A 24,183-nucleotide genomic window follows, 5' to 3' on the forward strand; every position below is an offset into this window, starting at 1 on the left:
CGGGGACGCCTGGTCCGGCACCTCCCTCACGAAATCGGGCTCCATCGCCGGTGGGACGAACGCTCCGCGCTCCGGAAATAGTTCCTCCGCGATTCGTCCCAGAAGCCGCGGCTGGATGGTGGTGGTGAGCGGGGGTGTCCAGGGTCGGAGCTTCTGCCTCACGACCCTGTACGGTCTCCCCCACGGATCCGCGTCGAGAGACGCCAGCCACTCCACCCATGCCGCTTCCTTCGCCTGCGCGATGGCCTTTCGGAGCGACACGCAAGCCTCCCTGTAGGAGGTGTAAAGAGCCTCCTCCAGGTCGTGATCGCGTATCCGCCTCCGTCTGGACCTGGCGTATTGGCGGCGGGCCGCAACACACGCCCTCCGCAACGTCCGTAGCTCCGGGCGCCACCAGTAGACTCGGCGACGTGGAGTCTGAGGCTTCACCCTCGGCATCGCCGCATCGCAGATGCGAAACAGGGCGGCACCGAGTCGGTCGGCCTCTCGGTCGACCTGGACGACCGGGTCGGAACCGGCGCACCAGGCCTCCACGATGGCCGCCTCTTTTGCCAACTGGCGATCGAGACGACCAAGACTCCACCGCGGACCTTCTGACCGCTCAACAGCGGGCCGGACGACGGGAACCGCGGAGACATCAAATCGGATATATCGGTGATCCGATAGAGTCTCCACCCCCGTCTCCACCCTCCAATCTCGAACACGGCGGGCTAGGGCGATGGACGCGAACGTTAAGTCCACGATCGACTCGCCCTGCTGCCGCACGCACGTGCTCTCCGATCCCCTGTTGATCGCCGTGAGTCCCGATGACACGGCCCACTCCTCTAACACCTCTCCTCTGGCATCGGTCGCAGGGGAGCCCCAAGCCGTGGATTTGGCATTGAAGTCCCCCGCGACGATCACCGGACTCGGTGAGTACTGCCCGACCAGAGCCCCGACCTCAACGAGAAGTTGCTCGAATTCGGCGAGACTCCGGTTAGGAGAGGCGTAGACTGCCACGAACGCTGTGCCATTCACAATCGCGGCCACGCACCCTCTGCACTTGGCAACCCTATCGATCGCAGGGGCGCCGGGAATGGCGGGAGCGACGATGGAGATCACTCCCTCGTGGTCGGAGACCCAGTCGTCCCGTAAATGAACGACGTAGGGCTCCGCCACGATTGCCACTCCGATTTGCCACTCCGCCATGCTCTGGACTAGAAGGTCCTGGGCTCTGGCGGAGTGGTTTAAATTGGCCTGGAGACAACGCAGGGCCATTATTGTGCGGTCTCCATGGGCACCTCAGTCCTTTGGGACACGGTGACGGGCCCTTTCGTCACCGCACCTCCCGTTCTTTTGACAGGGCGACCTTTGCCGCCCTGGCACGCCTTACTGCCCAAGACGTGCGTCGCAGTTTTACCGGCCGCTGAGCACAGGATGCAGTTCGCGTCAGCGGCGGTGCATTCGCGGGCCTTGTGGTCGGGCTGGCCGCAGCGGAAGCACAAACGGCTGCGGTCCAAACCCCTGTCACAAACGGCCCCCATATGGCCTTCCTCCAGGCACTTAAAGCAGCGGAGTGGCCTCGGCTCGAGCAAAAGCACTCGCGCCGAGATCCACCCCACCTTGACCCGACCGGTCGCCATCAGTTTCCTGGCCGCTATGACAGGGCAGCTGAGCCAGAGCGATCTGCAGCCATTGGCAGACCGGACTACCACGCCCGGCCTGATCGCCCCTTCGGAGCATCCTCCCTCGCTGGCCACAGCTGCCACCACCTCCTCCGACGACACCGAGTCGTCCAGATCCATGACTCTGACCTCGACGCATTTCGTCGGTCGATGGATCTGGACCTCGTCCGGGTTGAGGACGCTGCGGAGCTTTTCCGCAAGGGCATCCGCCGACTTCTCGGCGTCAGCGGTGCCCGGCGGAATCTCGAGCATCCGCGCTCCCGTTGCCGCCGTTCTGAAGCGGACCGTCGTCAGGCCAACCTCGCTGAGCCTGATCTTGCTTTTGGCTTCAGCCAGGACGGTCTCATACTTCAGGCCCTTCTCCTCTGCACCGGGTCTCAAGGTGATCGTGATCACCGCGGTGCGAGGAGAGCGAAGCCTTTTGCGCTCCTTCTTCCTGTCCTTTGCCGTTGGGACGGTCTTCGGCGTCCCTGTCTTCGCCGGTTTTGTAGCCGTCGCCTTCTTGGGCGGCTTCGGGTTCGGCGGCTGCCGAACAACAGTCGCCCAAGACACAGAAGAGCTGCCCGGCTTCGGAGTCGGCGCGGGGGCAGTCTTCTTCGCCACAGCCGCTGCCGCCTCCTGGGCAGCCATGCTGGGGCGTTTGGACTTCTTCTTCGTCGAAGAAGTCGAGGCCGTCTTCGCCTTACCCTTTTCCGCGGCCTTGGCGGCGGACGGCACGGGTGGTGCCTTCGCAGCAGGGACCGTAGTCTGCGCTGCTTGGCTCTGCTCTGCTCTACGGTCTGCTGCCAGCGGAGGTCGCAGCCGGGGCTCCGGAAGGAGGCGTCGCTCGATGCCCTCCATCCGGGCGTTCAGCATATTGCTGAACTGCTCCCGGCTACTCCTCAACGCTTCCTCCATGATGCGTTTCAGACTGTCTTCGTTCGGTCTCTCTGCGTTCGTTCGGTTGCGCATCTCGGCAACTTCTCTTCTAAGTTCTGCCAACTGGCCGGAAAGCTTAGCATTAGCAGCTTCCAGCCGGGCCACTTCCTCCGACATGGTCAGGGCTCTAAGTTCCGCCACCGCACCTTTGATGGTGTCAGCGGCAGTCTTCAGGGCCCTGACGAAGGTACCCTTCAGGTTGCCCGACTTGTTGGCAACCTGAAGTACCACGTCCAACGCCTCTTTAACCGTATTATCTAATGCGGCGGACGTCTTCTGAGCGTCCTCATTGGTCGCGTCCGTGTGACGACTCCGATTACGAGCCGCTCTCTCGTCTATTTTCAATTTGGCCGCTTCACTGTAAGCGGCCAGCGCGTCTTCGGTCTCAAATCTATCCACTCTCGCCTTGGCCTTCGCTTCGCGGAGCTCCGCCTGCGATTTTCCAAGGCCGACGTATTTCCCATGAGTGGGCGGCCGGCCGCGCCCTCTCTTATTGGCAGGCTTAAGCCACCTGCTTGTCGAGGATTCTGAGCCTTCGCTCAGCTGCACGCTCGCGTCACTCTCGGAGCCAGAGCAGCTATCCTCGACGTGGGTCCGCTTTTCACCTCTCTGCCGTGTCCCATCCTTTTGCGGTATGTCAACCGACTCCACCGTCCGCATACTGCAGACCGACGAGTCCGACTCGGAGAGTCGTTCAGGTCGGCCGGTAAGTCCCTCCTTCGTGTTTTGGTTTCCGGTTGCAGCGCACGCCACCGGGGCGCACACCTCCACCACCATGTCGTCGTGTTCCGAGCTTAAGGAGCTCGGAGTCCTTTTGGGGTTTTTGTTTTTTGAATTCTCCATATAAAGTCCCACGAGTATGGGGGAAGTGTCGGTCCGCCCAGGTGGTGCCCCCTGTACCTGGGTAAGCCTCGCGTAACTCGTCAAGGGTGTCGGCCGGTGCCCTGACGAGGATCGCGGTCGCGACTGAACATCCCATCAGCCATGCATCCCCTCGTGCCGCGTCGCCACTTGGGATTCGGGGTGATTTTTATAGAGGTTGTCTTCCTCACGGTCCGGCCGGTTAAGGCAAGACCCGCGGTCCCGCTCGAAGCCGCGAGACGTGTTCCACGACACCTCACCAGCGGGATTACGCGTTCCTCCTTCGGTCTCCGAGGTCAATAAACCCCGGAGACAAAACACAAAACATGTTACACGCCACAAACAAATTTTAACAAATTTACAACATATAACAAGCAACGATGGACAAAACAACAACACCAAACGTCACAAACACTCCCCTTTGCCACGAAGCCGCTCACACAGTCCACTCTGCTAATCAGAGAAGTACCAGGAGCGGTCCGTGGCATACCCTCCCCGTCAGTCTTAGCCGTTGCCGACGACAAAAGATCGCCGACACCGTTGCCCAGGGTGCGCCACGAGGAGGCGACTGACATGCACCCCAACCTTTTTTTTTTTTTTTTTTGTTTTACTAGGAGGAAATGCATTTACGCATTCCGCCCGGTCGAAAGGGGGGGACCGGGACGGATATGTGGGACTCCCGGGGCAGAAGGCCCCGTCCTACCCACTAAAACCTCCTAGGATTTCCGCCTTCACCGCAAGGCGGCAGGGCTACGGGAACGCACGTGGCTCACCACCGCGGCCCTGCCAGCGGTCGTCGCTGTAAATGGGCGACTCATCTCGAGAGCGTGCCAGGATGTTGCGGCACGCTTCCGTCTCCGCCTCCGTCAGAACCGTGACGGACTCCCCCGAGTCCGCCACTGGAGGCTGGGCGAAGGCAGCGGATGTAAAGTTCCGCTGCCGACTACGTTGCGTCAATTCAAAAACAGGGCCATGCGGCAGCAGATGTAAAGGTCCGCTGCCGATAGCGCTGTGTCACGTCCGGGTTGTGCGGCGGCGGATGTAAAGGTCCGCCGCCGCTGTGTCAAATCAAGGTAACCGGCCAAGATGGTCGCGGCGCCGCCGACCGGGTCTCCGTCGGCGCAGCGGGAGGGAGTTGGGATCGTCCTCCCGCTGTCGTTCCGCCTTCTCCTTGGCGGACATTACGACCTCGCTGAAGGTGCGTAATGCCGCCCACGCCTCTTCACTCGCGACCATCTTTCTGATGAGGGCCGGAAGCGACAGGTCTGATCCGATGACCGTGGACAAGGCTGCGCGAGGCTCCGCCCAGGCTGGGCACTCTGCGCGCGTGTGCTCGGCCGTGTCCACGGCTCCGTCGTCGCAATGGAGACATACCACTGACGGCTCTCTCCCGACCACCTCGCACAAGTACTTGGCGAAGCAGCCGTGACCGGACATGAGCTGCGTCAGGTGGTACGTCAGTGGGCCGTGCTTGCGTTCAACCCACTCTCTCAGAACCGGGCGGATGGCCGCCACGAGCTCCCCGCCGGCATCCGGAACTCGAAGCCGATCCTCCCACCTCTCCATCAGGCGGCGTCTTGCCTCCTCCCTCCACTGTTGGACTAGGGGGGGGTTGCCATCTGCCCTTGCCGCCTTGACCCGCCAGTAGACGCTCGAGTTGATCTCGGCCTCGAGGTCCCATGGCGGGCTTCCGGACAGCAAGCCGGCCGCGGTGTATGACACCGTCCGGTACGCCCGAGCCGCCCTGAGCGCCATCGCCCGCTGCGGACGTCGCAGCGAGGCGACGTTGACGCGATTGCTCAGAGCGTCCGCCCATATTGGCGCACCGTAGAGTGCCATGGAGCGCACCACGCCGGAGTACAGACGCCTGCACGAACTCCCTGGTCCACCTACGTTGGGCAGAATCCGCCCAAGCGCTCCGGCTGCAGCCACCAGTCTCGGGGCCAAGCGCCGGAAGTGCTCCTCGAACTTCCACCTGCCATCGAGGACGAGTCCCAGGTACTTCATCGTCGACCCGATGGGGATGGAAGTTCCGCCGACCGTCAACACCATGCCCGGAGGTGGCGCGTTCCGAGGACCATGAAAAGCAAGGGCCTCGGACTTGTGCAAGGCCACCTCGAGGCCCAGGGCACGGATGCGGTGGACCGCATGTGCGACGCCGGCTGTGGCGAGGTAAGCCGCCTCCCGGTGGGTACTGCCGCGGGCCGACACGAGGGTGTCGTCAGCGTAACATGTGACGCTGACCCCCCGCAACGTGGCCCCGCGCAGCACCCAGTCATACCCGATGTTCCACAGGAGAGGACCCAGTACAGAGCCCTGTGGAACACCGCAGGTCATGACCCTCCTTCCGAAACCGTCTTGCGTTGGGAATATCACCGCCCTGCCCGAAAAGTAATCGGCGATGGTTCGTCGGAGGTAGCCCGGCACATTGTGGTAGTGCAGAGCCTCCAGTATGACCTCCCAGGGCAGAGAGTTGAAGGCGTTGGCTATGTCCAACGAGACAGCCAACAAAACTCCACCCTGCGTCACCTCCTCCTCTGCCAGGTCCCTGACCTTGGCGATCGCATCCAGCGTCGAGCGGCCGGGGCGGAAGCCATACTGCCGCTCGTTGAGGCCCGGCTCCATGCTGTCGACTAGGCGGACGGCGAGCACACGCTCGAAGAGCTTGCTCACCTCGTCGAGCAGCACGATTGGGCGGTAGGCCGACGGCTGATCGGGGGCTCGTCCCTCCTTACGGATGAGTACGAGCTTACCCGTTTTCCACCTATGCGGAAACCTACCTTGAGCCAGGCAGGCGGAGAAGAGCTGGCGGACGCTATCGCCCAGGGCATCCAACGCGATCGACAGGGCGCGTCCCGGTATCCCGTCAGGCCCGGGGGCTGTCCTTTTAGAGCGAAGCTTGTGGACGGCCGCGCACAGTTCCGCCTCGGTAACCGGGGGTGCCAGGTCTCGTTCGTCACTTCTGGGCCGTAGAGGGGCCATCGACGGTGGGACGAACTCGCCGCGCTCAGGAAAGAGCACACTCAATACTCTCTCCAGAACGTGCGGGTGGAGGGTGCTAGAGAGCGGGGGAGTCCAGGGTCGGAGTTTTTGTCTCACGACCCGGTACGGTCTTCCCCACGGATCTCTGTCCAACGACGCGAGCCATTCCTGCCAAGCAGCCTCTTTTGCTTGGGCTATGGCCTTCTTCAGGGCGTCGCAGGCATCCCTGTAGGCGGTGTAAAGGGCCGCCTCCAGGCTGTGGTCGCGCACACGTCGTCTCCTGGATCTAGCATACTGGCGGCGGGCCGCAACGCAGGCTCTCCGCAGATGTCGGAGTTCTGGCCGCCACCAATACACGCGGCGACGTGGAGCCTGAGGCTTCACTCTCGGCATCGCCACATCGCAAATGCGGAACAGGGCTGCGCCGAGCTGGTCAGCCTCTCGGTCGACCTCGGCCACCGGATCGGAAACGGCGCACCAGGCCTCCACGATGGCCGCCTCTTTTGCCAACTGGCTATCGAGACGGCCCAGGCTCCACCGCGGACCTTCTGGCCGCTCAACAGCGGGCCGGGCGACTGGGACCGCGGAGACATCGAATCGGATGTAACGATGATCCGACAGAGTCTCCACGGCCGTCTCCACCCTCCACTCGCGAACACGGCGGGCTAGGGCGATGGACGCGAACGTTACGTCCACGATCGACTCGCCCTGGTGCCGCACGCACGTGCTCTCCGACCCGCTGTTCATCACCACGAGACCCAGCGAGACTGCCCACTCCTCGAGTGCCTCGCCTCTGGCGTCTGTCGCAGGGGAACCCCAAGCCGTTGATTTGGCATTGAAGTCCCCCGCAACTAGCACCGGGTTAGGCGATGCTTGCCCAACCAGAGCCCCGACCTCCACGAGTAGTTGTTCAAACTCCGCGAGACTCCGATTGGGCGAGGCGTAAACGCCGACGATCGCCGTACCCCCGACCACAGCGACCACAAACCCTCTGCCCCTGGCTACCCCTTCGATAGCAGGGGAACCAGCGACGGCAGGAGCGACGACGGCCACCACTCCTTCGTGGTCGGAGACCCAGTCGTCCCGTAAATGAACGACGTAGGGCTCCGATACCACCGCGACATCAATTTGCCACTCTGCCATGCTCTGGACTAGAAGGTCCTGAGCTCTGGCAGAGTGGTTGATGTTTGCCTGGAGACAGCGTAGGGCCATTACGATGCTGTCTCCATGGGCTCCTCCGCGGGCCGTTGGGGCGCGGCAACAGGACCTTTCGCCACCGCTCCTCCTTTCCTTGGCGCGGGGCGAGCTCTACTGCCCGGGCACCCTTTGCTGCCAACGGCGTGCGCCGCTGGCTTGCCGGCCGCTGAGCATATGGCACACTTTGCCTCAGCGGCGGTGCAGTCACGCGCTCTGTGATCGGGAAGGCCGCAGCGGAAGCACAGACGGCTGCGGTCGACTCCCCTGTCACATTTGGCCCCCATGTGGCCCCCCTCCAGGCACCTGAAGCAGCGGAGCGGCCTCGGCTCGAGCAACGTAACCCGCGCCGAGACCCACCCCACCCTGATGCGGCCGACTTCCACCACTTTCTTGGCAGCTGTTATAGGACAGCTCAGCCAGAGGGAACCAGAGCCGCGCGGGCCCCAGACGATGGCGCCCGGCCTGATTGACCCAGCAGCACAGTCCCCCTCTCCGGCCACCGCAGCGACCACCTCCTCCACCGTCACGGAATCGTCCAGATCCTTGACCCTCAACTCGACACATTTTGTCGGTCGATGGATCTGGACTTCGTCCGGGCTCAGGACCTCACGGAGCCTGTCAGCCAGGGCATCCGCCGCCTTCTCCGCGTCGCTCGTGCCCGGAGGGACCTCCAGGATCCTTGCCCCCGTGGCCGCTGTCCTGAACCGCACCGTTGTCAGACCGACCTCGCTCAGCCTGATGCGGGTCTTAGCTTGCGCCAGGACAGTCTCGTAGCTGAGACCCTTCTCCTCGGCACCGGGCTTCAGCGTCATGGTGATAACCGCGGTGCGAGGAGGGCGAAGCTTCCTCCGTCTAGGGGCCTTCTTGTTCTCCTTCGTCCGTTTTTGACTGGTTTTTGGACGGCTTTGGTTTTTGGGCGGCTTGTTCGGCTGTTTCCGAACAACAGCCGCCCATGTCGTTCCGGAACTGCCCGGCTTGGATGGTGATGGTGGGGCAGATCTGTTAACCACAGCTGCTGCTGCTTCTTGGGCAGCCATGCTGGGCCGTTTCGTCTTCTTTTTCTTTGCCTTTGCCTTGGCTTTGGTGCTCTCGGCCTTCTCGGCAACCTCGGCAGCGGGCGACTCAGATGACGTCGTCGCCCGTGCAGTTGCGACCGCAGTCCGCGCCACGTTGCGATCTGCGGCCAATGGAGGTCTTAACCGAGGCTCCGGGAGGAGACGCCGCTCGATGCCCTCCATCCGGGCATTCAGCATGTTTCCGAACTGCTCCCGGTTGGAGCGCAGCGCCTCCTCCATGATTTCTTTAAAGTGTGAAGCGTCTGTCGTTACCGGTGTTTTTCTCATCTCGGCCACTTCCCGGCGCAGCTCTGCCAACTGGCCTGAGAGCTGCGCATTGGCCGCTTCGAGACGCGCCACGTCCTCCGTCATGGTTAGGGCCCTGAGGTCGGCTACCGCGCCTTTGATTGAATACGCGGCCGCCTTCAGTGCCCTAACAAAGGTGCCCTTCAGGTTGCCAGATTTATCGGCAACCTGCATCACCACGTCGCACGCCTCCTGGACAGCTGCGTCCAATGCGGCCGACGTCTTCGTCACGTCTTCCGGGCCACTTGGTTGCGCATCAGAGTTGCGCTTCCTGATACGGGCTGCCCTCTCTTCCATGGCCACCCTGGCCGCTTCATTGTAAGCGGCCAGTGAGTCCTCCATCTCGAAGCGATGGTCGGCTCGTTTTTGGGAGTTGAGCTCCTCCATCGATCTTCCGAGCCCAACGTACAGTCCATGGGAAGCTGGACGCCCGCGCCCCCTTTTGTTGGCTGGTTTGAGCCATCTACTGATGGTGGACTCCGAGTCGCTGCGCTGAGTTGTCGCGTCGCTATCGGAGCCCGAGGGGCTGTCCATTGCGTGGGACCGCTTCTCACCCTTCCTCCTTCTTTTGTTCGTCTCGGTGCTGCAGACCGACGAGTCTGACTCTGGGAGCCGCTCCAGCCGGACTACGAGGCCTTTAAGTAGGCCAGGATCTTCCTTATTTACAGATTTACTAATACTATTATTACGACTACTTATTCTACTTAATACTACGCCTTCTCTCTCCGTTTCGGTGTCCATTGTGGTTGCATTGTGGTCGTCGATAAAAGGTTCAAGTGCGACTTTGTCCCCTCCAGATTTCGATACGGGACTGTCCGACCCGTGAAGCGGGTCGGAGAGGGAGTGACACCCTCCTGGAGAATTAATATTGTTAGTAGCACTCATAATTTTTAAAAAGTTGCCGGGGCTGCCGGCGAGACGCAGTCATGACCGGAATACCCTCCGGCCATGCATCCCATCGCGCTGCGTCGCCACTTGGGATTCGGGGTGATTTTTGATGAGGTTTTCTTCCTCTAAACAAAACAAAATTTACAATATGTACAAACTCCTTAAAAGTAAATATATAAAAAAACAAAATATTTACAGACGCCTTAACTTAAATAAAATAAAATAATATAATATTTATAACCTACGTCAAGTATATTTACAAATATGTACAACTCCTTCTTTGCCACCAGGCCGCGCACACAGTCCACTCTGAAAACAGAGAAAGACCGGTGGCGACCCGTGGCATGCCCTCCGCGTCAGTCTTAGCCGTTGCCGACGACAAAAGATCTTCGACACCGTTGCCCAGGGTGCGCCACGAGGAGGCGACTGACATGCACCCCACATGCACCCCAACCTAACCTAACCTTTTTTTTTTTTTTTTTTTTTTTTTTTTTTGTTTTACTAGGAGGAAATGCATTTACGCATTCCGCCCGGTCAAAGGGGGGACCGGGACGGATATGTGGGACTCCCGGGGCAGAGGGCCCCGTCCTACCCACTAAAACCTCCTAGGATTTCCGCCTTCACCGCAAGGCGGCAGGGCTACGGGAACGCACGTGGCTCACCACCGCGGCCCTGCCAGCGGTCGTCGCTGTAAATGGGCGACTCATCTCGAGAGCGTGCCAGGATGTTGCGGCACGCTTCCGTCTCCGCCTCCGTCAGAACCGTGACGGACTCCCCCGAGTCCGCCACTGGAGGCTGGGCGAAAGCAGCGGATGTAAAGTTCCGCTGCCGACTACGTTGCGTCAAGTTAAAACAGGGCCATGCGGCAGCAGATGTAAAAGTCCGCTGCCGATAGCGCTGTGTCACGTCCGGGTTGTGCGGCGGCGGATGTAAAGGTCCGCTGCCGCTGTGTCAGATCGGGTCAAGGCAACCGGCCTAGGTGGTCGCGGCGTCGTCGACCAGGTCTCCGTCGACGCAACGGGAGGGAGTTGGTGTCGTCCTCCCGCTGTCGTTCCGCCTTCTCCTTGGCGGACATTACGACCTCGCTGAAGGTGCGTAATGCCGCCCACGCCTCTTCACTCGCGACCATCTTGCGCACTAAGGCCGGAAGCGATATGTCTGGTCCAATGGCCGTGGACAGGGCTGCGCGAGGCTCCGCCCAGGCTGGGCACTCTGCGCGCGTGTGCTCGGCCGTGTCCACGGCTCCGTCGTCGCAATGGAGACATACCACTGACGGCTCTCTCCCGACCACCTCGCACAAGTACTTGGCGAAGCAGCCGTGACCGGACATGAGCTGCGTCAGGTGGTACGTCAGTGGGCCGTGCTTGCGTTCGACCCACTCTCTCAGAACCGGGCGGATGGCCGCCACGAGCTCCCCGCCGGCATCCGGAACTCGAAGCCGATCCGCCCACCTCTCCATCAGGCGGCGTCTTGCCTCCTCCCTCCACTGTTGGACCAGGGGGGGGTTGCCATCTGCCCTTGCTGCCTTGACCCGCCAGTAGACGCTCGAGTTGATCTCGGCCTCGAGGTCCCATGGCGGGCTTCCGGACAGCAAGCCGGCCGCGGTGTATGACACCGTCCGGTACGCCCGAGCCGCCCTGAGCGCCATCGCCCGCTGCGGACGTCGCAGAGAGGCGACGTTGCGAGCGCTCAGAGCGTCCGCCCATATTGGCGCACCGTAGAGTGCCATCGAGCGCACCACGCCGGAGTACAGACGCCTGCACGAACTCCCTGGTCCACCTACGTTGGGCAGAATCCGCCCCAGCGCTCCGGCTGCAGCCACCAGTCTCGGGGCCAAGCGCCGGAAATGCTCCTCGAACTTCCACCTGCCATCGAGGACGAGTCCCAAGTACTTCATCGTCGACCCGATGGGGATGGAAGTTCCGCCGACCGTCAGCACCATGCCCGGAGGTGGCGCGTTCCGAGGACCATGAAAAGCAAGGGCCTCGGACTTGTGCAAGGCCACCTCGAGGCCCAGGGCACGGATGCGGTGGACCGCATGTGCGACGCCGGCTGTGGCGAGATAAGCCGCCTCCCGGTGGGTACTGCCGCGGGCCGACACGAGGGTGTCGTCAGCGTAACATGTGACGCTGACCCCCCGCAACGTGGCCCCGCGCAGCACCCAGTCATACCCGATGTTCCACAGGAGAGGACCCAGTACAGAGCCCTGTGGAACACCGCAGGTCATGACCCTCCTTCCGAAGCCGTCTTGCGTTGGGAATACCACCGCCCTGCCCGAAAAGTAATCGGCGATGGTTCGTCGGAGGTAGCCCGGCACATTGTGGTAGTGCAGAGCCTCCAGTATGACCTCCCAGGGCAGAGAGTTGAAGGCGTTGGCTATGTCCAACGAGACAGCCAACAAAACTCCACCCTGCGTCACCTCCTCCTCTGCCAGGTCCCTGACCTTGGCGATCGCGTCCAGCGTCGAGCGGCCGGGGCGGAAGCCATACTGCCGCTCGTTGAGGCCCGGCTCCATGCTGTCGACTAGGCGGACGGCGAGCACACGCTCGAAGAGCTTGCTCACCTCGTCGAGCAGCACGATTGGGCGGTAGGCCGACGGCTGATCGGGGGCTCGTCCCTCCTTACGGATGAGTACGAGCTTACCCGTTTTCCACCTATGCGGAAACCTACCTTGAGCCAGGCAGGTGGAGAAGAGCTGGTGGACGCTTTCGCCCAGGGCATCCAACGCGATCGACAGGGCGCGTCCCGGTATCCCGTCAGGCCCGGGGGCCGTCCGTTTAGAGCGAAGCTTGTGGACGGCCGCGCACAGTTCCGCCTCGGTAACCGGGGGTGCCAGGTCTCGTACTTCACTGCTGGGCCGTAGTGGGGCCATCGACGGCGGGACGAACTCGCCGCGCTCAGGAAAGAGCACACTCAATACTCTCTCCAGAACGTGCGGCTGGAGGGTGCTAGAGAGCGGGGGAGTCCAGGGTCGGAGTTTTTGTCTCACGACCCGGTACGGTCTCCCCCATGGGTCGCTCTCCAGCGTCGCGAGCCATTCTCGCCACGCATCCTCTTTCGCCTGGGCTATGGCCTTCTTGAGTTGATCGCAGGCGTCCCTGTAGGCGGTGTAAAAGGTCGCCTCCAGGTCGCGGTCACGCACACGCCTTCTCCTGCTCCTGGCGTACTGGCGGCGAGCCGCAACACAGGCTCTCCGCAGCTGGCGGAGTTCCGGCCGCCACCAATACACGCGGCGACGTGGAGCCTGAGGCTTGACTCTCGGCATCGCCACATCGCAAATGCGAAACAGGGCTGCGCCGAGTTGGTCAGCCTCTCGGTCGACCTGCGCCACCGGCTCGGTGCCGGCGCACCAGGCCTCCACGATTGCCGCCTCTTTTGCCAACTGGCTATCGAGGCGGCCCAGGCTCCACCGCGGACCTTCTGTCCGCTCAACAGCGGGCCGGACGACTGGAACCGCGGAGACATCGAATCGGATGTATCGATGATCCGATAGAGTCTCCACGGCCGTCTCCACCCTCCACTCTTGAACACGGCGGGCTAGGGCGATGGACGCGAACGTAACGTCCACGATCGACTCGCCCTGCTGCCGCACGCACGTGCTCTCCGACCCACTGTTGATCACCGCGAGACCGAGCGAGACCGCCCACTCTTCCAGCGCCTCTCCTCTGGCGTCTGTCGCAGGGGAACCCCAAGCCGTAGATTTGGCGTTGAAGTCCCCCGCAACTAGCACCGGGTTAGGCGATGCTTGCCCAATCAGAGCCCCGACCTCGACGAGCAGCTGTTCAAACTCCGCGAGACTCCGATTGGGCGAGGCGTAGACGCCCACGGTCACCACACTCCCGATCACCGCGACCACGAACCCTCTGCCCCCGACTACCCCTTCGATAGCAGGGGAACCAGCGACGGCAGGGGCGACGATTGCCACCACTCCTTCGTGGTCGGAGACCCAGTCGTCCCGTAAATGAACGACGTAGGGCTCCGATACCACAGCAACGTCGATTTGCCACTCTGCCATGCTTTGGACTAGGAGGTCCTGAGCTCTGGCAGAGTGGTTTAAATTGGCCTGAAGACAGCGCAGAGCCATTAGTGCGATGTCTCCATTGGCTCCTCCACGGTCCGTTGGGACGCGGTGACGGGCCTCTTCGCCACCGTTCCTCTGGCTTTACCTCGCGCAGGGCGGGTTCTGTTCGTAGGACACGCCCTGCTGCCGATGGCATGCGCCGCCGGTTTGCCAGCCGCTGAGCATATGGCGCAGCTTGCTTCTGCGGCTGTACAATCTCGGGCCTTGTGGTCAGCCCGACCGCAGCGGAAGCACAGACGGCTGCGGTCGACGTCCCTGTCGCACTTGGCCCCCATGTGGCCTCCCTCGAGGCATTTGTAGCAGCGGAGCGGCCTCGGCTCGAGCAACAGCACCCGCGCCGAGATCCACCCCACCTTAACCCTGCCAGTTGCCAATATCTTTTTGGCCGCTGCGACTGGGCAGCTGAGCCACAGCGACCTGCAGCCGTTGAAGCCCCGAACGACCACGCCTGGCCTAATCGCTCCATCAGGGCAACCTCCTTCTGCGGCGACCGCCGCCACTACTTCCTCCGCCGAGACCGCATCGTCCAGATCCATGACGCGTATCTCGACACATTTGGTAGGCCGACTGATCTGGACTTCGTCCTGATCGAGGACCTCCCGGAGCTTGGCCGCTAGAGCGTCCGCCGCCTTCTCCGGTTCGTTCGTGCCCGGCGGCACTTCGAGCATCCTCGCCCCCGTGGCTGTTGTCCTGAAGCGCACGGAGGTGAGGCCGACCTCGCCGAGTTTGACACGGCTTTTGGCCTCAGCGAGAACGCTCTCGTACCTGACCCCTTTCTCCTCAGCACCGGGTTTCAGTGAGATCGTAATGACCGCGGTGCGAGGAGGGCGAAGCTTCCTTTGCCTAGGGGCTTTCTTCTTTCCCTTTGTTTCTTTCGCCGGGTTTTTGGGCGGCTTGTTCGGTTGTTTGCGAACAACGGCCGCCCATGACATTCCGGAACTGACCGGCTTCGACGGCGCTGGAGGGACAGTTGTGTTACCCGCAGCTGCTGCTGCTTCTTGAGCAGCCATACTGGGCTTTGTCCTCTTCTTTTCCCCCTTCTTTTTGGTGACTTTTGGTTGAGCCGTTTTAGAGCTCCCAACTCTCTCCGTGTCCACAGCAGCGGGCGACTGCGTTGGAGTCGTCCCCCGTGCAGCTGTAACCGCAGTCTGCGTCGTCTTTCGGTCTGCGGCCAGTGGAGGTCGCAGCCGGGGCTCCGGGAGGAGGCGCCGCTCGATGCCCTCCATCCGGGCATTCAGCATGTTGCCGAACTGCTCCCGGCTGGAGCGCAGCGCCTCCTCCGTTACGCGCTGGATGGTTGCCTCGTCCATACTCGCAGGCTGTGTGCGCATCAGGGCCACTTCTCTTCTTAGCTCGGCCAACTGGCCCGAGAGCTGCGTGTTCGCAGCCTCCAGCCGCGCCACCTCTTCTGTCACGGTCAGGGCTCTCAGATCCGCAACTGCACCTTTAATGGTGTCAGCGGCAGTCTTCAGAGCCCTGACGAAGGTGCCCTTCAGGTTGCCCGATTTGTCGGCAACCTGAAGCACCACGTCAAGCGCTTCCTGGACCTTCGCGTCTAAGGCGGCTGACGTCTTCGGAATATCGTTTTCGGTTATACCGATTGTCGGCGTGCGATTTCTCGTGCGAGCCGCCCTTTCCTCGATCGCCGCCTTGGCCGCTTCAGTGTATGCGGCCAGCGCATCCTCCGCTTCGTACCGCCGTTCTTTCTCCTTTTGGGAGCTGAGCTCAGCTTGTGATTTGCTGAGCCCGACGTATATCCCGTGAGTAGGCGGTCTGCCACGCCCTCTCTTACTCGAGGGCTTCAACCACCTACACACTGACGACTCCGAGAGTTCTGCGTCGCTAAAATGCGCGCTCGCATCGCTCTCGGAGCCCGAGAAGCTGTCCGCCGTGCGGGACCGCTTCTCCCCTTTCCTTCGAGTGTCTCGTCCGGTTTGTGTGGGAGACGGGCCCGACTCGGAGAGTCGTTCCAGTCTCACCACTGGGATTTTCCGGGCAGTTTCCTGCACCTGTATTTTGCGCGCCATTGGGGCTTGCACTTCCACCTCCTTTGTACAACTTAAACTACTATTTACACCTAAATCTACTCCCACACTCTCCATCTCTGTATCCTTTATGCTCGCCAAATAGTCATCGTTAAAAAGCTGTAGTGCGACTTTGTCCCCTCCAGATTTCGATACGGGACTGTCCGACCCGTGAAGCGGGTCGGAGAGGGAGTGACACCCTCCTGGAGAATTAATATTATTAGTAGCACTCATATTTAAAAAAGTTGCCGGGGCTGCCGGCGTGACGCAGTCATGACCGGAATACCCTCCGGCCATGCATCCCATCGCGCTGCGTCGCCACTTAGGATTCGGGTACACAATAAAAAGAAAACACTATACAAAAGACTATACACCTAAAATAAACTTATTATTACTACATACTTAAAATATATATACACTCCTTCGTTACCACGGGGCCGCCGGTCCACTCTGAAAACAGAGAAAGACCGGGAGCGACCCGTGGCATGCCCTCCGCGTCAGTCTTAGCCGTGGCCAGCGAGCAAGCTCAAGCCGGCCCCGTTGCCCAGGGTGCGCCACGAGGAGGCGACTGACATGCACCCCAACCTAACCTAACCTTTTTTTTTTTTTTTTTTTTTTTTTTTTTTTTTTTTTTTTTTTTTTTTTTTTTTTTTTGTTTTACGAGGAGGAAAGGCATTTACGCCTCCCGCCCGGCCGGGGGACCGGGACGGGTATGTGGGACTCGACCGGGGCCATAAGGGCCCCGTGCCAGGGCAGAAGGCCCTGTCCTACCCACTAAAACCTCCTCGGGTTTCCACCGTACCGCGTGATGGAGGGGCTACGGGAACGCTAAAGCATACTTCCGCGGCCCCCCCGCGGCGACCGCCGTGAGGCGGTCAAATCTTTGAATGCGCGCCCAAGGGCGCGCCTTCCTCCGTTGCCTCCGTCCAGAAAACGTGACGGACTCCCCCGAGTCCGCCACTGGAGGCTGGGCGCCAACAATGCTGACGCCCTGGTGGCGGCGGATAAGATGACAGGCTCCACCGCCGACCATCGGTGTATCTCCACACCACACGGTGGACCACCACGCATCAGATGGTGGACCACCACTCCTCCTTCAGTGCTCGTAACGAGCCCTCCGCTCTATATATAAATATTTACAATACTTACAAATAATACAATATTTACAAATAATACAATATTTACATGTATACATATATTACATATATATACTCCTCCGCTAATTGCCAGCGAGGCCGCTCACACAGTCCACTCCGCCACCGATCGGAGAAGTACTAGGAGCGACCCCGCGGCCTTCCTCCGCGTCAGTCTTAGCCGCGGCCGGCGAGCAAGCTCAAGCCGGCCCCGTTGCCCAGGGTGCGCCACGAGGAGGCGACTGACATGCACCCCAACCTAACCTAACCTAACCTAACCTAACCTAACCTAACCTAACCTAACCTTTTTTTTTTTTTTTTTTTTTTTTTTTTTTTTTTTTTTTTTTTTTTTTTTTTTTTTTTTTTTTTTTTTTTCCGATGGGGAATGCATTTACGCATACCCGCGAGTCCGGGGGGACTCCGCGGGTTATGTGGGACTCGGCAAAAGGCCCCTACCCACTAAACCCCACCGGCGCTCCGTCTTCGCTTGACTGACAGGAGGCTGGGAATCCGGTTTGCATCCAGCCCCCCGTCGGCGACCGCCCGCCCTATGGCAGACCCCTCACACCCCCCCGAATGGGGGCGGACACTGTGATGGCCGGAGCGCACGACCATCACCAGTCGTGGCAGGTGTGCGTTGTGACGCGGGCGGCGGCGACCCCGCGCCGCCCGCCCGCCGCACTCCCCCAGGGGCGGGCGAAGGTGGACGCCGTGTGCGCCGCCTTCCGCCCCTTACCCTTCTGCGGAGCTGTGACGCGAGGGGATCGTTCTCGCGCCCACGCTCCGCCGCCTCCTTCTGTGACATTACGTCTTCACAAAAGGAGGCGACGGCAGCCCACGACTCCTCGCTCCCCAACATGGCAACGATCACACCGGGGAGCGAGAGGTCGCTTCCGCTGACAGCCACCAGCTCACGGCGGCGCTCGGCCCACGATGGACACACCTCCAGGGTGTGCTCTGCCGAGTCCACCGCGGCCCCACACTGATGGCACGACGGGGTCTCCTCCCTCCCGATCCGGTGCAGGTACGACCCGAAGCAGCCGTGCCCGGACAGCACCTGGACCAGACGGAAGGAGAGGGAGCCGTGCGAGCGATCGAGCCAATCTCTGAGCACGGGCCCGATCGCGTCCAGGGTCCTTCGGCCGAACGTGGCGGAGGCGAGGTCCGCCTTCCAATGCTGGATGACCGCGACCCTCGCTCCCTGACGAACAGCCTCCCGCTTTGCCCCGTCGGGGCACCGGCCGAGCGCTCGCTGCTCCGCCGTCCACTCGTAGACTCTGGCGAGCACCCACACCTCGAGCTCCCAAGGAGGAGTGCCCGCCAGAGCGCACGCCGCCGCGAAGCTTACCGTGCGGTATGCTCTCGCCACCCGCTGGGCAATGGCCCTTTGGGCCCTTCGGAGGGCTGCCGCATTCTCCCTCCTATGGAGCGCGTCCGCCCATATCGGGGCTCCGTAAAGGGCCATGCTCTTCAGTATGCCGGCATATAGTCGCCGGCATCGATCCCCGGGTCCCTCGAGGTTTGGGAGGAGCCAGGAGAAGGCTCCCGCGGTCCGCAACAGGCGCGTCGACAGCCCACTGAAGTGAGGACCGAAGCGCCACCTGTTGTCGAGGATCAGGCCCAGATATTTCATGTGGGCCTGCACCACAATGGGGACGCCCGCCACGTGTATGTGGGCGTCCGGCGGCTGGCGTTGCCGAGGTCCGTGAAAGAAGACGGCCTCGGTCTTGGGCAACGCCACCGTCAACCCTAGGCGGGAGATCCTGTCCGCCACCAAGGATCCTCCCGCCGAGGCCAGGCTGGCCGACTCCTCGAAGTTTCTCCCCCGAGCAGTCAGAAGAGTGTCATCTGCATAGCAAATGACCGACGTGCCTCGGGGGAGGCGTCCTCTCAGGAGCCAGTCGAACCCGATGTTCCACAGGAGCGGTCCTAGGACGGAACCCTGTGGCACACCGGACTCGACGCCATACCGCCGTAGGCGGCCCGTCTTGTCGACGACGAGGACCGAACGGTCCTTGAGGTAGTCGGCCACGAGGCCCCGCAAATATGGGGGCACTCCGTGAAAACGGAGGGCCTCCAGGATGGTGGGGTGGGGGACAGAGTTGAAAGCGTTGGCTATGTCAAAAGACACAGCCAAAAGCCCGTCCCCCGCCTCCATCGCCTCTCTCACCTGCCCTCTCAGACGGGACAGGGCGTCGACCGTCGAACGCTCAGCCCGAAAGCCGAACTGAGCGTCCGACAGGTCTGGGCCAATCCCCCGGAGATGCCTCTTGAGGCGGGCGGCGAGTATCCTCTCGAACATCTTACCGACCTCATCAAGCAAGACGATGGGTCGGTATGCCGAGGGGGAGTCCACCGGCCGCCCTTCCTTCCGTAGGAGGCACAATTGGCCCTCCTTCCACGGTTTCGGGAACCTCTCGGACGCCAGACACGCTCCGAAAAGGTCCCGGAACCTGGCTCCCATTTGCGAGGCCGCGATGGCCACCACCTTTGCAGGGACGCCGTCCGGTCCTGGGGCCGTCTTCTTTCTGCGGAGGCAGAGGACCGCTTCCTCCAGCTCTTCCTCCGTAACTGGGGGGACCTCCTCCACCGTCGGAGCCGTATCGCGCGGGGGGCTCATTGCCGGAGGGGTGAAACCGTCCCGGGGGGGGAACAAGGACTGTACCACCCCGTCCAGCAGAGTCGGCTCGAGAGTCTCGGCAACTGGGGGACCATACGGCCGCAGCTTGTTCCGCGCCGCCTTGTACGGCCTCCCGAAAGGATCGTTGTCGAGATCCTCCAACATCTCCGACCTCGCGCGGTCTGGGGCGGCGGCGAGTTTCGCCTTAAAGACGGACTTCGCCTCTACGTATGATGCGTAGAGGCGGTCTTCATTGGCGAGATCGCGAGGGCGCCGCCGCCGGCTCCTGGTGTACTTTCTCCTGGCCGCCACGCAGGCGGCCCGGAGAGTCGCCAACTCCTCGGACCACCAGTACACGGCTCGTCGAGGGGGCGGGCGGTGAGACCGAGGCATGCTGGAATTGCACACCTCGGTCAAGGAGTCCCTCAGCTGGGCCGCCGCGGCATCGACACCACGGATGTCGACAGGCGGCGTGAGCCAATCCTGGACGAAGGCCGCCTCTCCTGCGGCCTCCTGGTCAAAGCGGGTGAGCGCCCATCTCGGGAAAGGTGATTGGCCCCCAGTACGGGCTCCACGGGAGCCCCGGATGGAGACGTCGAACCGCACATATCGGTGGTCCGAGAGAGTCTCCACCAGCTCCACCCGCCAGTCAACAACATGGGTCGCCAGAGAAGGAGTGGCAAAGGCGAGGTCCACGATCGAGCCCCCCTCCCGCCGAACGCAGGTGTGCACTGTCCCTCTATTCAGAAGGGACAGGCCTGACGCCACCGACCACGACTCCACCTCGCGGCCCCTCGCGTCAGTGGATCGGTTACCCCAGACCACTGACTTGGCGTTGAGGTCGCCCACCACCAGGACCCGGCGTTGCTCCGCTCTGCCGGCCACCATAGCGAGGACTCCGAGAAAACTCTCAAAGTCCACCAGGGGACGGTTGGGGGAGAAATACACCCCAATGAGAGCTATGTCCCCCCACGCAGCGGCCACATATCCCGGCCCCTTCTCTATTAGCGAGATGGGAGGGGAGTCTGTGGAAGACCGCGCAACCAACGCCACCGAGCTGTCCTCGTCTCCCAGCCAGTTGCGTGGGACTGAGTAAGGCTCGGCGACAACCGCCACGTCAACCAACCACTCGGCAAAGGTTTGGACCAGCAAGTCCTGGGCCGCTTTGCAGTGGTTGGTATTCGCCTGGAGAATGCGATGGAGCCTGGCCATCATGTGATCATCGCACTCTCTCCCTCGGTAGCCGGCGCTGTAACTGGAGTCGCAGTGACGGCGGCAGCGGCAGGTCGAGTTGGCACCTGCGCTTGTCCCTTCCTTGGGGGAGGATTGCATTGTTTCCCCCCCATTACGTGGCCGGCTGGTCGGCCACTGGCAGTGCACACCGCGCAGCGTGGCGTGGCAGCACTGCACTCTGACGCCTTGTGCCCCGCTTCCCCGCAGCGGCAGCAGAGCTCTGACCTGTCCACTCGGGATGGGCACAGAGCTCTGGTGTGTCCGATTCCGAAGCACCTGAAGCAACGGAAAGGTCGGTCCTCAAGTGCTCGGACCACGGCCACACAAAACCCTACCGGGAGCCGCCTCTTGGCCAGTACGGCCTTTGCTGCGACAATCGGGCATTTCAGCCGAATAGCCCCCAGACCACCGCGGCCAGGCTTGATAGCTCCGCCCTGTATTGCTGCAACGTCGCAGCCACCTGCAAAAGCTACTGCAGCCAGCACTTCCTCTTTTGTGACCGAGTCGTCTAAGTCGGTCAACTCCAGCGTCACAGTTTTTGTTGGCCTGGCAACCTTGACCACGTCCGCTATGACCTCCTGCAATTTGTTAGCGAAGAGGTCGGCATTGGCGCCGCCCTGGGCCCCCGGAAACTCGAAGAGTCGAGCTCCAGTTTGGGTTCGGCGGCACTTTACCAAACCAATGCCCAGTGCGGCCGGGTTAGCATTCGTACGAGCCCGTTTCAGGACAGACTCATACGTTTCGCCCTTCTCCTTAGCGTCCGTAGTGAGCGTCACTACGACGGCCGCAGTTTTGGGAGGAACAAGTTTCCTCCTATTCGGCTTAGGGGCTGTTTTCTCCCCCTTGCTCGTTCCTTTAGACGAGCCGGAAGGAACATTGGCGGAGGCAGCGGGCAGCACTGACTTTTTGGCGCCTCTCTTCTTCTTCTTCCTCCTGACCACCTCAGTCCACTCGTTGGACGGAGTGCTAGCGGGAAGGAAAGCATCTTCCGTCTGGGACGAGGGTGCAGCCGCGTCGGTCGTAGCCGGTCGACCCACAGTCTTTTTCCCCTTTCCTTTGCCTTTAGCGGGTTTAGGGGTCGGGGGAGGAGGAGGAGCCATCACGTCCGGGGGAGCGGCGGAGGCTGAAACAGTCCTGTCCGCTGCCAGCGGCGGCCTGACACGTTTTTCAGGCAGGAGCCTGTCCTCAATACCTGCGATGCAGGCCCGCGTGAATGCCCTCTCCTCCATCATGATCCTGCGGATGGTTTCCTCAAGGCTGGAGGAGGAGAGCTCTACCGCCATTGCAGAAGGCGGGGCCTGGACAGGCCGTCCCACAGCTTCAGCGAGTTTCGTGTGGAGATCGCTGACCTCCTTCATTAGGCAGTCCACCCTCTTTTGGAGCTGCCTTACCTCATCGGTCGTTGTGCGGTGCACCAACTCCCCGATTATGCCACGAAGACTGGCAGCTCGGCATTTCAGGGCCTTTTGGAAAGTCCCCTTTAGATTCGAGGACTTTGAGGCTACCCTGGCAATCTCCTCTTGGTCCTCTTCGGCCATCTTCTCCAGTTCCGCTAAGGAGTGATCCGTGTACGAGACATTTGACGAACCATAGTCCGCCTTGGCTCGGCGCACGCGTGCCTGGGCCTCCTTAGCGGCGACCTCCTCTTCCAACTCCTGTTGGATTCGTGCCCTGTTCGCCCCGTTTAAGTAACTTGGGGCGTCCAGCAGACCCACCTCATGGGTGATGCTAGGGTAGGGCTTTAAAGCCTTGGTCCTCTTTTTCGGGTTACTCTTGGCTGAATCCGAGGAACACGCCGAACTCTGCCTCAAGTAAGCCCGCTTTTTTGCCTGTCGATCAGCCAGCTCCACCGCAAAGGCGTCAGTGTCGGATCCCGACATGTCCGCATCCCTGCTGACCAGGCTCGCCGCAGATGGTGGACGGCTATCCTCCAACGCCAAAGCGTTTTCCGGGGTGGCCCCGAGAAGGGCCGTTTTGGGTTGGCCCTGAGAAGGGCCTTTTGGTTGGCCCTGAGAAGGGCCTTTGGGTTGGCCCTGAGAAGGGCCTTTTGGTTGGCCCTGAGAAGGGCCTTTTGGGAGGAAACGCCCGGAGGCGTCCCGCAGAGGTTTAGACATTGTCAAACAAGACAGACGGGGTGGTGCCCGCTCGACCTCAACCTGGGGTCCAGGGAGAGAGCTGGGCAACCGCAAAGATAGTACTCCGGCAAGTCGTATACTACCAGACAAACAAGACAAACAAGACAGACGGGGTAGTGCCCGCTCGACCTCAACCTGGGGTCCAGGGAGAGAGCTGGGCAACCGCAAAGATAGTACTCCGGCAAGTCGTATACTACCAGACAGCGCACTTTAGCCACCCGTCTCTGCCACTGCGTTACCGTGGACAGAGCGGGGCCCAGGGGACACGACGAGGACGTATGCGCATGGAGGGTCCCCCAACCTAACCTAACCTAACCTAACCTAACCTAACCTAACCTAACCTTTTTTTTTTTTTTTTTTTTTTTTTGTTTTACTAGGAGGAAATGCATTTACGCATTCCGCCCGGTCGAAAGGGGGGACCGGGACGGATATGTGGGACTCCCGGGGCAGAAGGCCCCGTCCTACCCACTAAAACCTCCTAGGATTTCCGCCTCTCCGCAAGGCGGCAGGGCCACGGGAACGCGTTTGGCTCACCACCGCGACCCTGCCAGCGGCTGTCGCAAATGAGGGCGACACTTCGCGAAAGGCACGCCAGGGTGTTACGGCGCACCTTCCGACACTCCGCCTCCGTCTGAACCGTGACGGACTCCCCCCGAGTCCGCCACTGGAGGCTGGGCGGCGGCAGCGGATGTAAAGGTCCGCTGCCGACTATGCTTCGTCAATTCAATTGAAGAGGGCAGCGGATGTAAAGGTCCGCTGCCGACTACATTACGTCAAATCAGGTCAGGGCTATGCGACAGCGGATGTAAAAGTCCGCTGCCGATAGCACTGTGTCACATCCGGGATATGCGGCGACGGATGTAAAGGTCCGCCGCCGCTGCGTCAAGTCAGGTCATAGCAACCGGCCAAGATGGTCGCGGCGCCGCCGACCGGGTCTCCGTCGGCGCAGCGGGAGGGAGTTGGGATCGTCCTCCCGCTGTCGCTCCGCCTCCTCCTTCGCGGACATTACGGCTTCGCTGAAGACCCGTAATGCCGCCCACGCCTCTTCACTCGCGACCATCTTTCTAATTAGGGCCGGAAGCGATA

The sequence above is a fragment of the Vanessa cardui genome, chromosome 24 (genome assembly GCF_905220365.1).
Source record: "Vanessa cardui chromosome 24, ilVanCard2.1, whole genome shotgun sequence".
Lineage (NCBI taxonomy): Eukaryota > Metazoa > Arthropoda > Insecta > Lepidoptera > Nymphalidae > Vanessa > Vanessa cardui.